Below are 15,360 nucleotides of genomic sequence, written 5' to 3' on the forward strand. Positions count from 1 at the left end.
GTCCCTCATTGTCATAATTCTACTTTTGCTTTTGTTGCCTTGTGATTTCATTGATACACAGCTCCTATATATAGTGTACGGAGTTATCATTTCTGAAAAGTAACTAACAGTATTTGACTCTCAATTTTCACTTCTCAATCTGAATTTAAGAAAAAGCAGTGGGGAAAGATCTGTCAGAAGATCTGTCTGCCTTTATCCTTCTATTTTTTTCAATATTTTGTGCACATATAAATATATGGCAGTTTTTCTTAGATCAATTACATAGGCCAATTTTTCTTCATTGAGAACTGAATAACACACTGATAGTCTACTTACACACTGATAGAATCTACTTACAAAAAGATGTTGTTGTAAGTGGATTTAAGACTTCATTTGGTGTAGTCTTCACATGGGAAGAAAATCCAGAGTGTATTCTGATCCTATGATGAATGTTCTCCTTTTCTGGACATAAACCTAGGAAATAACCAGTACAGAATAAGTACAATCATATGTGGAAAACACTATAATCCAAGTCATTACAAACAGTAAAATTAAAAAGAAAAAACAAACAAAAAAGTATTGAGTAATGTATTACAAAGTTCACACCATTATCCATACGCAATTATTATTACAAAAGACAAAAGTTTAAACTTTGTCCTCATATAGCACTCAAATGACCCCAGAGTCCTTCAATCTTACAGCTGGCAAGTAGAGCATTTTGGGTTTATTACATCTAAACAGCCATCTGGTGGCCTAAGAAGAGGAACATAATGACCACAAAGTGAAATGACAGCCTTCAAAAAGAGTGCAACCGGATTTTCATTCAACATGAAGAAAAACTGTAATGCATAGAACGTGTAAAATCAACAGTCATCTGTATTTTAAAAGCAAAGCTCATTCATAATTCCTACATGTTTTTTTTCAGTAGAAACAGAAGAACCTTCTATTCCTTCTTCTGGTTACTATTCACATAGTTGGCAGAAAACGACTTAAGAAGTAATAGGAGTAAGGCATAAAAAGAGCATGTTTACACCTCCTAGCATTTCTTACAGCAAGCAGGGTTCAGCAGCAACTTGCTTCAGACCTAAACCAGTATGACAAATGCCTGTTCAACCCCTCTTTCAAAACATGTAGTCAAAGCTTGAGGTTTCAAAGCTGAAATAAATTTCAGATTAACAACTCAGTGCTGGAGTTAATCATTCTTACTTTTCTTTTTCTCATCTCTTGCATTCAAGCTTTGCTGCAAATTAAACCCACTACTTCTTGTCATATATAAATCGGAGGTAAACATTTATGCTGATCTCCTTGGTAACACTATCATAATTCTGATTTTACAGGCTAAACAAACCTGGTTACATGACTTCTATCTATGCTTTTAATAATTTTATGAACTATCAAAATGTACGTACATTCTGTTGTGTTGTGGTATTGTTGTTGTTTTTTTTTTCTTTTTTGCTGCTTTGTTTGTTAAAAAAAAAAAAAATAAATGGACAGATCTATAAGGGTATCTGGGTAACTGGATGCTTATACCAGGTTCCTAAAGATTGGTGGATATAGGTTCAGTAGTTTCAGACAGTTCCCTTTGTGTATCTGCTAAAGATTGTCAACCCTGTAATTGGTTAGGTAGAAATTAATATGCTATGCCTCAATTCATTAAGAATGACAGAGGCATGAAATGTTTTCTGATTTGCCAAAGGATGTCTGCCAGGCATTTTAACACCTCTTCAGCACTACTGCATCTCACATGAAAGAAGGGCAAACATTTATGTAAGATACCAAAAAGTCTGGAACTGGCTGCATGTGTAACAGTATGGCATGGCAAATATATTGTCCCCATATTCTTTCCGGAAGTGTTAGAGGTGATTCCTCACGGCTGAGTACTCCTACTTAGTACTTGTGCTCATTCATATCTCTATTATATGTCTAATATTTTCCACTGTGTCTAGAATTAACTATAATCATTTCGAACTTGAATAATGTCTTCTGATTGCAGCAAGAATATTGTCTATTCTGTTGTATAAAATACTGATGAAAATATTGTATAGGCTATTATGGGATTCCACTTTATTTTTTGCCCAGTGTCATGGTATGGCCTTTTGACATGACAAGATATGGAAATGAAGCCTTCTGGGAGTTATAATTCATTCTTCTGAGACTAGGAAACAGGAAATACTGACTACAACAGTATTTCTGTTACTACTACTACTAAACAGGAAACATGGAACTACAGCATTGTCTTCAACTCCCAATGCACTGCATTTTGTTATGATGTGAAATACCAATGAAAAACCATCAAACCCTACACACAGCTACTGGAAAAAGAGTAAAAATAGTGGCCATGATGGATAAACTGGCACATGGGACATTCCATTTGAACATGAGAAAAATACTTCATTACTGTGAGGGTGACAAAGCACTGGAACAGTCTGTCCAGAGAGACTGTGGAGTCTCCTCTGGAAATATGCAAAACCCACCTGGACCCTTTCCTGTGTAATCTACTCTAGAGAACCTATTTCAGCAAGGGGTTGGACTTGACAGCTTCCAGGGGTCCCTTCCAACCACAGTGGTTCTGTGATTCTATGAGTAAATAGTGAGAATGTATTTTTTCTCAGAAATTGTATGCTAAGTTTAAACCAGTCTTATGTAGACCACAATTTCCTAGCCTATCTAAAATAAATTCTCCTAGATTATAAAAAATGAAGTTTACTAAATTCAAGTTATATCATCTCTTTTCTATATCTTCAGGCTTGCTGCAATATTTTTGACAGAGATAGAGTGATATTTTTTTGTTCCTTTAAAATCTATGTTTGTTGTTCATCATCTCTTATAGGGACTTAGAAAGAACAGCCTGATAGTTTAAGGTCCCTCATGGAAATTCAGTAAAGACAAATATGTATAGTTCTTTGAATATTTCTCCACAGCATGCTGTCAATCCCTTTCTAAGCTTTTGAAATTTCACCACCCTTAAGCTCTCATAGTTGTTACTATATATCTTGTAAAGGTTTATGTTGTTTGCTTGTTTCCATGAGTGCATATCTTCTGGCTTCATAATTCATAGAGACAATCATCTCTGCACAAAATCAAGATCTGAACAATGACTATTCTTTCTTTCTTGTTGATGTATCCTTGCAGTTTGAGAATTGTACTGATTTATATATATAATGTGTGTGTGCGTGATTTTCTGAATAATTAGCTTTGATAGCTAAAGTTATTGAGGAAAGTTCTTATTGATTGATCACCCTCGATTCCAGAATCAGGATCTACATTTTCTATTGCTTTCTATAAAGCAATAGAAATCTTTCTTAATTCAAGAAAGATTAAAGGAACATGGAATAGGTTAATAACTGTTATGTTTTATTTTTAAGATCTGATGAAACTGCACATGGATTTGACCCATCATTCCCTCTGACCTTTCAGTTAAAATTTCTTCTATGAGTAAAAATATCCACAGTAATTTTGCATGCACACAGTGTGTTCTCTGATTTTTTCAGTATGCTTAAAAAAGAAAATGCTGTCTGCTTTTTGTTGTTGTTGATAATGATTTGTTGTTTTAAACACAGATTATTTTCAAAGTAGCTGCTCCTGTTTTGGGAAATCTGTCAACAGTTAGTGGGCTAAGATGTTTCAACAGAGAGGTAAGGTGCAATTTCCCATTGCTGGAATTTTTCTGTTAGGAGATAAGAACACAGTAAGCAAAACCAGATGAATCTAAGACCACACTGTCAAAGTGTCACATTTGCCAAGATTCAGCTGTGCCACCTCACTGGGGAGATAACTGAAACAGGTTCCAATTAACAAGAAGTGTATGTGCGTATATGTGCGCAAAGGCCTCCCTCACTTGATCACTTACACTGAGCTTCCTAGTATAATGTTGATTGATGTTTCTTAACCTAGCCACAGAAACTGGTGGAGGATATAGGAATAATTTGGCTACCTCTTATCAGTAAATGAATTAAATTGTCTGCAGTAACAAATGATTTTGCATGCCTTAATCTTCTTTATTCTTCCAGCTAGTCTGGTACTCCAGCTCAGCTTTGATCTCTTTTTCTTCTTGTTACTCTTTCGTTTATCAGTTTAATTTGCTTTTTTAAATATTAGAATGAAAGTTAGGGACTACAATTTACCAAAGATTGTATACTTAGTGTATATCACACACTTCTAGCAAGTGGTAGAGGATTAGGAGTAAAATTATAGTTTACTGCACAAGGGAAGTTTACTACGAGGAGATAAGCCTAAAACAAATGCAAAAAAGTCCGTTTGTCCCCCACAAAGTCTTCTGCTTAAAAAAAGGTCTTGGTATAGTACTTTCTTTGGCATATAAAACCAATGAGAAAAAGTCTGACAAGAAGACTGTGTTAACATGTGTAGATTTTTTTTTTCTTAAGACTTTTATTGCCATCTCTACTTTGTTATACCCCATCCATAGCATATGTAATATGAATGATCCTAAGAAAAGTAGTTCAGCCCTGTAATTCTATTACTTTCATAATAATAGCATAATAGATAAGATATATCTATCAAAATTCTGTCAGAAAATTATCTATTCATTCTGGTCTTCCTTTTTGCTTTATTTTTCTTATCTTCCAGTAGCATATACTTGAGTTTCTACTCAATACCCCTCTCAAAGTCACACTTAAATAAATAAATAACGAAGAACTTGAGGGGGGAAAAAAAATCTTCTCTTCCTGAACTCAAGTTTTTTAAAACTCTCTTTTACTTTCCTTTCCACATAAAAATGTCCAGCTACTTTTTTATCTGCCTATCCTTTACTATTCCCTAAACCACCTCATTGAGAAGCTAAAGACTCACCTTGCACTTCTCCCATGTATGCATTTTTTTCCTCAGCCTGGCTCCTTTTCCTGCAGGCCGCACATGAGCTCTTACAAGCCTCTCCCACTAATGCTCCTGGTCTTCCTGCCTGCCCCTTGGAGCTAGGCCACATTGCACAGCTACAGCGAGGATGGGATACTGTCACTATGGGTTCCAGTGGCAAAAGATAGGCAAAAAAGTTGAGGTACTCCATGTATTTTTTCCCCTCTGTTTTCACTGACAGTAGCTGACAAACTATTTTGCGTGATGAGGTGACAGGCATAGATGAGATGGGGAAGGCAGCAGATGTGGTGTATCTTCATTCAAATATGTCCTTTGGCACACCCTCCCATACTCTCCTTATCACCTAACTAGCGAGAAATAAGCTGGACAAGTAGATGAAAAGATGAAGAGAAAATTAGCTAGACTGCCAGGCTCAAAGACTAGTGGTCAGTGGTGCAAATTCTGGCTGGCAGCCAGTACTTTAAGGTCTTCATTACCAATCCGGATGACAGAATGTACTCAGCAAGTTTGCAGGTGGCACCAAATTGGAGGAGCAGTCAGCACACTGGATGGCAGGACTGCTATTCAGAGGAACCTGAACAGAACAGAGAAATGCACTGATTTCTTGTAGTGTAACAAGAGCAACCACAATGATGTACATCTGGGGTGGAAACACATCAAGCAATGAGGGGAGAAGCTGGGAGCCAAGTGTCAGGAAAGCAGCTCTGCAGAAAAGGCTCCAGGACTCCCAGTGAACAAGTTGAACACAAGCCACTAGCTGTAACAGTGTACCATAGGCCAAATGCATCTAGGTCTGCATTACTAAGATCATCCTATCCGTTCATTTGGTACCTGCAAGATAACTTATAAGATATCACAAGTTGGACATGACCCACAAGGAGCACCAAATCCAATGCCTAGCTCCAAATAGGGACAACCCAAAATCCTAACCGTGTGCCTAAGAGAGTTGTCCAAATGCTCCTTGAGCAGCTTACAGACTATTATGATCAATTCTGGAACTCCTAGCACATGAAAGGTACTGATATACTAAGTGTTTATGCAAGATTACCAACAAGATGATCAATGGACTAGAAAGCATGAAGTGTCAGGAGAGGCTAAGAGAACAAGGCCTGTTCAGCTTGCAGGAAGCTAATTTCTGTGTATAACTGCTGGGCAAGAAGACACTGAGAAGATGGTGCTGGAGTCATATTGTGGTGCACAGTGAAATCTAACAGTCACAGATTCCAGACAAGACAGGTAACGGGGCCTGAGGAAGGATAAGTAAGAATACAGTGACTGTGGTTAAGTACTGGAATAGGTTACCCTGAGAGGTTGTGAAATTTCTGTTTTGCAGATAAATGTTTAAGACTCAATGGAACACATAACTGAGCATCCTCAGATCATGTCTGTTTGGAACAAAATGTTGGACTAGATGGTCTCTGGAAGTCCTTTTCTGTGTTAACTGTACAAGTCTTATGTCTATTTAAAGGACTTTTGAAAATGTGGGAAAAAAAGGAAATGGCATAACATTGTGTCATTTGCATATGGGTATTCATCATATATTTAAATATATGTAAAACTAAATTTCTTTTCAAATACATACTGCAATTTGTAGAAGGCACATGCAGAGAATCGATGAATGATTGAATGGTGTTTTTAGAAAAAAATGAATACAAAGTACAAGAAACTTTGAGTCATTTTCAAGTTTGAGCATAGTTGCTATAGACTGCCTAGCATAATAAAAATTTTGTTTAAATTTCTTAGAAACATCTACTTTAAGAGTTTCTCTCTCTCTGTTTCTCTCAACTGTTTCAATTATTTTCCATGTAGATAATTAAGATGAATATGAGATGCATTTGATTAATACATATATCTACATGTAAGTAAAACATTTTGAGTTTCAAATAATGAGATTATCATATTTATTGTTTTTATCTTATTTTCTTACATTTTAGACAAGTATAGAAACAGTTCTCTTGTATAGCGTATGTTGTAGAAAATATGGCCTCTGTAGAAAAATGATGTCCACTTACTGTATTAAAAATATGAAGGTCATTCCCAATAAAATCTCCGAGAAAGTGACTGTGAAGAAGCTACAAAACCACACTACAACTACACTACTGTGAATGAAACTACAAAAAATGGACCTCTTAACATGAAAAGTAGTGTGCATGCTTGATGACATCTAGGCATTTTATTTACAAAGAATACAACAATAGATCTTTATCAGAACATAACCAAAAGTTACTTTTTCTGAAATTGTGGCTTCGATAGCAAGGTTTAAAATTTTGACTCTGAAATAGGTAGAAGAAAGTGAACCAGATGTCATGCTTAAGTTACTTTTACACACTGCCCGTGGAAGCCCATGTATATCATACTTAGATACTAAGAAAATATCAAGTTCATAATGCAATTCATACTGCCTAAGAAGAGAGTTAGATCAACAGCAATTTAATCAGTATTTCATTACGAGGGCTGCTATGAGAGCAATGCCTCCTGTTTTATGATGTTAATCCACAATGTCAGAGGCTGATATTGGTGGGATGGTAGATGAGGTTGAATCTTCCCACCAGTGTTCCATTACATTTTGTTACTATGTGACAGACGGCAGCAAACAGGCAGTCTGACAAAATGGCATTTGACACGGAAGTGCAAAAGAAACAAAGTTGTGGAATTGAATTCCTCCAAGCATAAAAAACAGCATCCACTGACATTCATTGTCTCATGTGGAATGTTTATGGAAACCAAACAGTGGATTGCTAGTACAGTGAGTAATGAACAGCTATCACACCTCAAAATAAAGAGTGTCTTGATCAGCTCATCCAAACAAATTGGCTAATAGCGGTGACTAAGCTGAAAAATAGTGTTTTCTAGCTGAGAATTTGCTCTAAATATATTGACATTGTGCTTTTTGTAGCTATTGTATTTTCCATGGAATAAATAGGAGACATTACTTTTGGAGCAATCTTTGTATAAGCATAGTATGAGCAAAAAACAAAAGTTGCTGCCCAGCAACTGAAGACATTTGAACAATGTTTACTTGAGATCACTTCCAGCTTACCAAAGCTAAAAATATTTTTCTTACAATTTTTTTTTTTTTTTTTTTTAATTACAAATAAAGGAAGAATGTTTCTAGTCTCTGCTTTCTCTTGTGGACTGTAGCTTTCTTAGTGGTTACTGGCTGAACACAAGGTAGTACTCTGGAGGGTACTACATATATGGTATTTTGTCTTTTAGCTATTGAATTTGTAAGATTTATTTGAACAAAACCCATTCTTTCTATTTTTTAAACAGAGAAGTTCTAGGTTACTGGTAGTTGCAAAGAACGATAAAATTAGTAAGCAGCAACTTAAAACATCTTTGTATCTTCTAACACCACAGTTCTAAACTATGAAATACAGGTTTTTTTTTAATCTTACTTTAAAATTTGGTCTGATTTTTGTCATGGCCAGTCTTTAGAGTTCAAGGAACTTCAATAATAGCTCAGGTTCAAATGTGTACATAAACTGGATAAAATGTGTAACTTTTATGTTTTAATATTCATTTATATCTTCAATGTATTTTTATAACATAATTGAACTATGCAACTACTTTAATACAGTAAAACAAAAGCTTCATTTCCTCTAAAGATTTTTGGATGAATTAATAATATCCAAGATACTGAAGGCAAACATTCTGATATCTCTGGAGCTACAATAATTCCACCTTTATTACTCAAAACCTTTATGTATGGGGAACAGCAGTACATCATGATTTAGTCCACACAGATTGACGGGCCACTATTTGCACCTTGACAGGATGTCACTGCAGCAGGTATGCTGACTATTCAAAGTCTCTAGACACTCTCTTACGGCCTTCACTAACTCATAAAATTAAATTTCATTGTCCTCTTGCAAGAATACTGAAGACAAAATTGAATCTTATTATTACAAGAGAGAAAATGCCTAATGGTAGCTTCTTTAGTAAAACATTTTTCTTCAGAGATGTAATTTATAAAGTTTCGTCTTGCATGAACTATATTCAGTGCTTCAAAGCACATAGAAACCTTTCACTATTTCAGCAGTGCTCTTTTCAAGTACTGTATAAGCCTTCAAAAGTGGCATATCATCAAACCATCAAGAATCTACCTGACGCACGTCAAAGCCTTGCTATTCATAAGTAGTGAACCTAGACACCTGAGCAGCAAAAAACATAGCAAAATTTTACATTACTATAGAGTATCCATGTATGACTATCTCAGCAAAGTAGTAATAGCTCTTGGCAAACAGCATTAATCTGGGCTGAAAAGCTGTCAGCGGCAATATGGTGGATGTCAATTAGAATAAAGTATGAGATGCAAACACATTTGCCAATTACATGCATTAGACCTCATAATGACTGATGTCACAAATGTAGTTTGGTGATAAATTATCTTAAGGACGGTAATTACATTTTTCTATCAGTTGAATGTGCCCATTTTGAAGTTACAAAATGAGACCTAAAGGAAAAATCTCCCTTTAGACAATTGAAACAACAGGAATGTCAGGAGGTAGGATTACTTGGTTACTGGCGTGTGTTTTTTTCCTACCTATACCCAGCTTAGATGTCTAAGAAACATAAAAATTATTCAATTTTTTTATAAATATACTATTTCAGGTGCTGGACCACATCCAAAGAAGGTCAATGGAGCTGTGAAGGTTTTGAAGCACAAGTCTTATGAAGAGCAGCCAAGGGAATTGTGACTGTTCAGTCTGGAGAAGGCTCAAGGGAGATGTTATTGCTCTCTACTACTATCTCAAGGGAGGCTACAGCTAGGAGGGTGTTGGTCTCCAATTTTGGTGATTGCTTTATAAAGTTGCCACAGGCACTTGGATTCCTTACAAATATAGTCACTAATGTTGGAAAAGATCTCTAAGATCATCTAGTCTAATGGTCAACTCACCACCACCATGCCAATAAACCATGTCCCTAAGTGCCACATCTCTATATTGCTTGAACATTTCCAGGGATGTTGACTCCACCACCTCCCTTCCCTGAGCAGCCTGTTCCAATGCCTCATCACTCTTTCAAAGAAATTTCTCCAAATTTCCAATCTGAACCCTTCCCTGGTGAAACTTGAGGCCACTGCCTCTCATCCTCTCACTATTTTTAGATTTAATATATTTTCCTGAATGTTCAGGATCACTGTCAATGCTAGCTGACACTTCACTAAGCTTTATTTGAAAGAAAAAAAAAAAGAAAAAAAAAACAACAACAAAAAAAAGTGAGACTTTATGGACCAGTACAATGAAACAAAGTACTATGTTCAATACTCCTCCAAATGTTGGAAGATGAAATCTAGGTACTTTTTGTATAAACTTAAAAGAATACGCAAGCTTCTGGAGAGAAGGATAGAAGTATTTGAGTTAGCAGCTCCACTATTTGAATAATACATAAATTGATGTGTCATATAGCAATCTGAATATAAAATACTTTGCCACAAATTGTTTTAAATTGCAGCATTGATTCATGCAATCACACTTTGTCACTCACAACATGAACTTCACATGAAATGTTTCCACTGACTTGTTTATTCTGTTCAAAGGATCAGTCAGTAATAATCTAACAGACTTTCTTCTAATTGTTGGTATACTTCTCCACTAATATATATTTTTTTAATTTATTGATATATAAAAAACTTATTCAATTACAAAAGACAGTGTTTTGGTGGCTAACAGATACACAGCTTTTAACCTCCTCAAACGCCCCTGCTTTAACTGAATCCAGAAAATAAAGCAAAGATATTGTATCTTATGTTCTGTTCCCCAGCAATAAACAACATTACTTCATATGGACATAACACAAAGTTTTATCTATCTTAAAAATTATCAACATAGATAATTTTGGATAACTAGATCAGTGTTTTGGTGGTATTTAAATAGCTGTTCACACTAGATATCTATCTTAATGCTCAATATACACATGAAAGGCTTTGGTCTATTTCAATCACGTTTTGCCAAACTAAAATTTGTCACTGGGACAAGTAAGAAGGCTAATACTGCATCAATGAGAATGGGAAGGAGATAGATATTATTTTTCTCCAAAATCTAGAATTCACTTGCTGAAAAGAATAGATTATTTGTGCTCAGAGCTATGCTGAGATCACAAAATGGAAACCTAAACAATCTTGATAAGTAAATATTATGGTGAGAAAAGTAAAAGATAAGTCAAGCTGATTAATCTGAATGGGTCTGCGTATGCACTGGAGCCAATGCTCTGAAGATCCATATTGTCTCCAGAAATGTAAGAAAGTACTCTATCGCATTTTCTCTTCAAGCCAATTTAGCTTTGAGGTTAATTTGCTTTACAGGGCAAAAATGATGCACTTGTGCAGCACTCTACCTTACCATAACTTTTTGTATCACATAGGGCTTTACGAACTCATGGCCATTTGGCTCTTCTTTCCTGTACTTAAATAAATTCTATAGACTCCAGATTTCTATGTGGGTGAAGAAATCCATTTTAGCCACTCTTAAAACTCCTTTATCATTCTTCTTCAAAATGCCATTAAGATATAGTCTGCTGATGGCTATAAAAATGAGAAATCTGAAAATGACTATGTGTTATGTCTTGAAGCTATACTAAAATTCATTAGTGTTATCCAATAAAGTATGGAGTTAATCACTAGTTTCAGGTGTGATAGATTAGTGCAATGCTCTGTCATCACAAGAATCTTTATTCCTTTTATCATCTATTCCTATCAAGTTTTTACACTAGCTACAAAGTTAGTTGTCTCAGTGACAGGAGGTAAAATTTTCTTTAAGAACATAGAATTTTGGCCATTCAAGTACCCTTGCCTGTTTGGGATTTTGCAGGAAATGCATGTACAGTGGGCTATGTATAGATGCAAAGAAACTCTGATTCAGCACAAACACTAAAAAGATGTTTTGGTAATTAGTGATTTAACTATGAGAAAATCCCTATCGTCACTCATAGTACTACATTCGTGCCTAAAATATTACCATTTATTGACTCATAATATTACATTTTTTGAGTTAGTATCTTGATTTTACCTTAATATGAGTAGGAATATTTGTACATATCTATTTGAATAGAAAATGCAAATCACAACAAAACTAAATTTATCTGCAGCTAACAGGCTTTCAAAAGTATTTTTTAAAAATTCATCAAAATACTTTCTAATTTTTTTTCACTAGGTAAATGTATCTTTGTTCAGTTAATTTTACACTAGAGGATCAATTGACTCGTGCACAGAATGTCTATAAGAAAACTGAGAGAATAGTTCAAAAGAAACTGTGTTCAGATTATTAAAAATTTTGAAGGCCAACTAAATTGAAATACTCTGGGGAGAAAAAAGATTCAGTCTTAGTATGAAAAAAAAAAAAACTTCATTCCCAGAGGAAAAATAAATTGTCCAAAAGAGCTAAATAAACAATTTGTATTTATTAGCATTGATCTCAAATATCCCAGTGTTAACACAGAACCATAGAATGTCTTGAATTGAAAGAGACCTAGTCCGACTGTTCTGCCACAAGCAGGGACACCATCTATTAGACCAGGTCGCTTAAAGTCCCATCCAGCCTGACTTGAACACTTCCAGGGATGGAGAATGCACAAACTGTCTGGGCAATCTGTTCCAGTGCTTCACTGCTTTTAAGAAGTCCTCCTAAATCTAAAATTTCCTGATAATCTAAATCTACTCTCATTTAATTTAAAACCATTATCTCTTGTCCTGTCACTATTCTCTGATAAAAATTCTCTCTCCATTTTTCCCATAGGCCCTTTTGAAATATTGAAAGGCTGCAATAAGTTCTTTGCAGAGCCTTCTCTAAACTAAATTACTCCAATTCTCTCAGCTTTTCGTCGTATCCACTAAACAGTTCATCCATCAAATTCATGCATCTCCAAATAACAAACAACAAAGATGTCTTATGAAACCATGTCATATGTTTTCAAGCATCTCCTATATTGTTTCTAAGAAGTCAAACAGTTGTGATTATTCCCAACTGACGATGTACCTAAACGTATTTTAAGTAGGTAACTTACATGTAAGGTAACACTGAACATTCAATACCATATTATTTTACCAACAGTGATCTCAAAATGGGTTCATTTAAAAAAAAAATTAAATAGGATGCTATTTAGTATTCTAGCTTTTAATTTATAATGAATAGATTTTATCACGGGATATAAAAGACAGGCATGCACTCAATAGTGTACTTTATGTTTTGGGTTTCTTTTCCTGCAATACCAATTACCTTTTAAATTACTTAAAATGCTTGCAGTAGTACATACAGCTTCACAGTATGCGTAGATCACAGAAGCCACCATAGCTACTCTGGATGTTCCCCCAGATTGATTATGCCTGCCCAGAGTTAAATATATTTTGTGATGAAATCATAGATTGCTCATGCATTTCAAAGACATCTAAAATAACTGACAATTTAGCTTATTGTCCTGTATGTGAATATGATTCAGAAAGCAATCAACATATTAAACAACAAATAACACAAAAGTTATATATCATAATAGCACACTTACAGATCACAGATACAAGCTCAGTCCTAAAATGCCTATGTTTGACTATACTCATGAGTTTTGAATAAAAACACTAGAGCTTCCTCTTAAACAATTACATTTTCCAAATGTCAAAAAGTCAAAGTACAGTGACAAGTTCAGACTGAAATTATACCTTTTCCTTACACCAAATAAAGCATACTGCAAGTATTTTCTTATTGCACCGCAGTTCCAAAGTGAGTCACTCATTATAATAAATTCTTATTTAACATTTGAAGACATTTGATTAAGAAGGTGAAAAATGCTTCTAGCATTTTTTTTTATTTCACTTATGTAAAATAATGTCATAATTAAAATCACTTTAGTCATCAACTATACACATGACTAGTAAGAACATATAGACTAAAAAACCTAAACATACGCTAACAGCTTCCTTCTAAGTAACGTAGAACTATGAAGACAAATAAGCCAGTAATTTTCTTTATATTTTGAAGAAACCATGGTTTCAGAGTGAGTATGCACATTCATACACGTATTGTATTGGAGAATTTCATTTATATTATGTAAAACATGAATGCATATTAGTAGATTGACAAAGGAAAACATATTTACCACAAATCTTTCATCTCAATATATAAAATGTAAGAAATTTTTAGTTACAAGCATGAATGGCTACAGAAAAATTACTGCCTTATAAACAGATTCTTCCATCAGTTCTAACATGCTGAATGAAACCTGTGTGAATTTTATTTCTAGGTTACAAACAAAAGATCCACACATGGCAGAAATCAAGATTTTGTCTAACAAATCTTAATATTCTATGACATTCATAATCTTCAAAGTTATAGCTTTCATAAAATGTGCAACTGATCAAAATATGTTAATGACTTTTGATCCCACATTTTGGCGTGATTATTTTTGTTCCAGTATACTTCACCCTAACTAAATTATGAAAAAAAGAAATGTGTATTTATCATTCAAATGTAGAGATTAGTTTAATTTTTATGCTATGTCACTTCACCTAAACATTAACAGAATGTTTACCCATTTTTCCTATTCACTTGTTGAATATAGGACAAATTTTAAAAGACACCTACACATATCATATATTAGTTAATCATACACAGTTACAGTAGATCATGTATTCACATTAAAAATAGTTAAGTCTCTAGGGAAAATATTAAATCTCTAATTGATGTTTGAAACAAGAAAACTGGCTGTTCTCAGAATGTACTTCAAATATTCTGAAGTTGCTTTCTGGGCTTCTACCTTTGAACTTGCAATATATCTCTCTGCCTTTAGTCCCCCTTTCAGCCCTATAACAGCTAGTGTACTTTTGGTCAAACCAACATCAAACTATGAATGGCATCATAAACATCTTAGGAAGAGATGTGATTTATATTATCAGAGAAAAAGAGTCACTTCAAGATTTGATATTTCTATTGACAAGTCTTTATGAAAGAGGCAAATTTATTATTTTTTTTAAGAGTTGGCAGGAGATCCTGCAAAATGCAAAAGGAGATCATAAATGGGATGCTCTTTATATCGAAGTGCTTTCGCTTTGACATCATAATCAAGTAGTTTCTACAGTGTCTGCCACAGTTGGCAGGTTAAATAGGAAAGAACATTTTGCACACCAGATGTCCAATTTTTCTGATGGAAATGCAATGCATGGTTTTGGGAAAAAAAGTATACTGCCACATTTCTCAGGGATTTTTATATTAATGTGTTGTTATAATTTTTTCAGAGATAGGACTGTTTTGGGACTTCTTTCTCCCCCTAAAATCTTTAGAAATAGGGAGATAAAAATTAGTTTAAAAGAGCTGTTGTTTCTTACAGGGTCTCATTCTTAATTCATCTGTGTTTTTTTGGTTGGTTGATTGGTTGGTTTGGTTTCGTTTTTTTGGGTGGTTTTTTTTTTTTTTTTTTTTGCTTTTGTATTTAGAAGGATGTGTATGTCTCACTCATTAATGTTAATTTGTTAATTAACATTGTTGTTAATTTAATTAACAACATGTTAATTTAAGGCTTAGTAATTTCTATACTGGTCTTATTTTTCTTTCTTGTCATTAA

The 15,360-nt window shown here is 34.4% G+C and overlaps 1 protein-coding gene across 1 annotated transcript in view; it reads right to left on the reverse strand.

Annotated features, from left to right (window-relative positions):
- The window catches only part of TENM3 (teneurin transmembrane protein 3), a 1,260,835-nt gene that overhangs the window by 1,207,556 nt on the left and 37,919 nt on the right, over positions 1-15,360 (reverse strand). Inside the window, exon 2 of the mRNA XM_048943303.1 lies at positions 337-453. The gene's annotated coding sequence lies outside the window, so the exon portion shown is untranslated. The remainder of the gene's footprint in view (positions 1-336; positions 454-15,360) is intronic.

The sequence above is a fragment of the Lagopus muta genome, chromosome 4 (assembly GCF_023343835.1).
Source record: "Lagopus muta isolate bLagMut1 chromosome 4, bLagMut1 primary, whole genome shotgun sequence".
NCBI classification, from domain to species: domain Eukaryota; kingdom Metazoa; phylum Chordata; class Aves; order Galliformes; family Phasianidae; genus Lagopus; species Lagopus muta.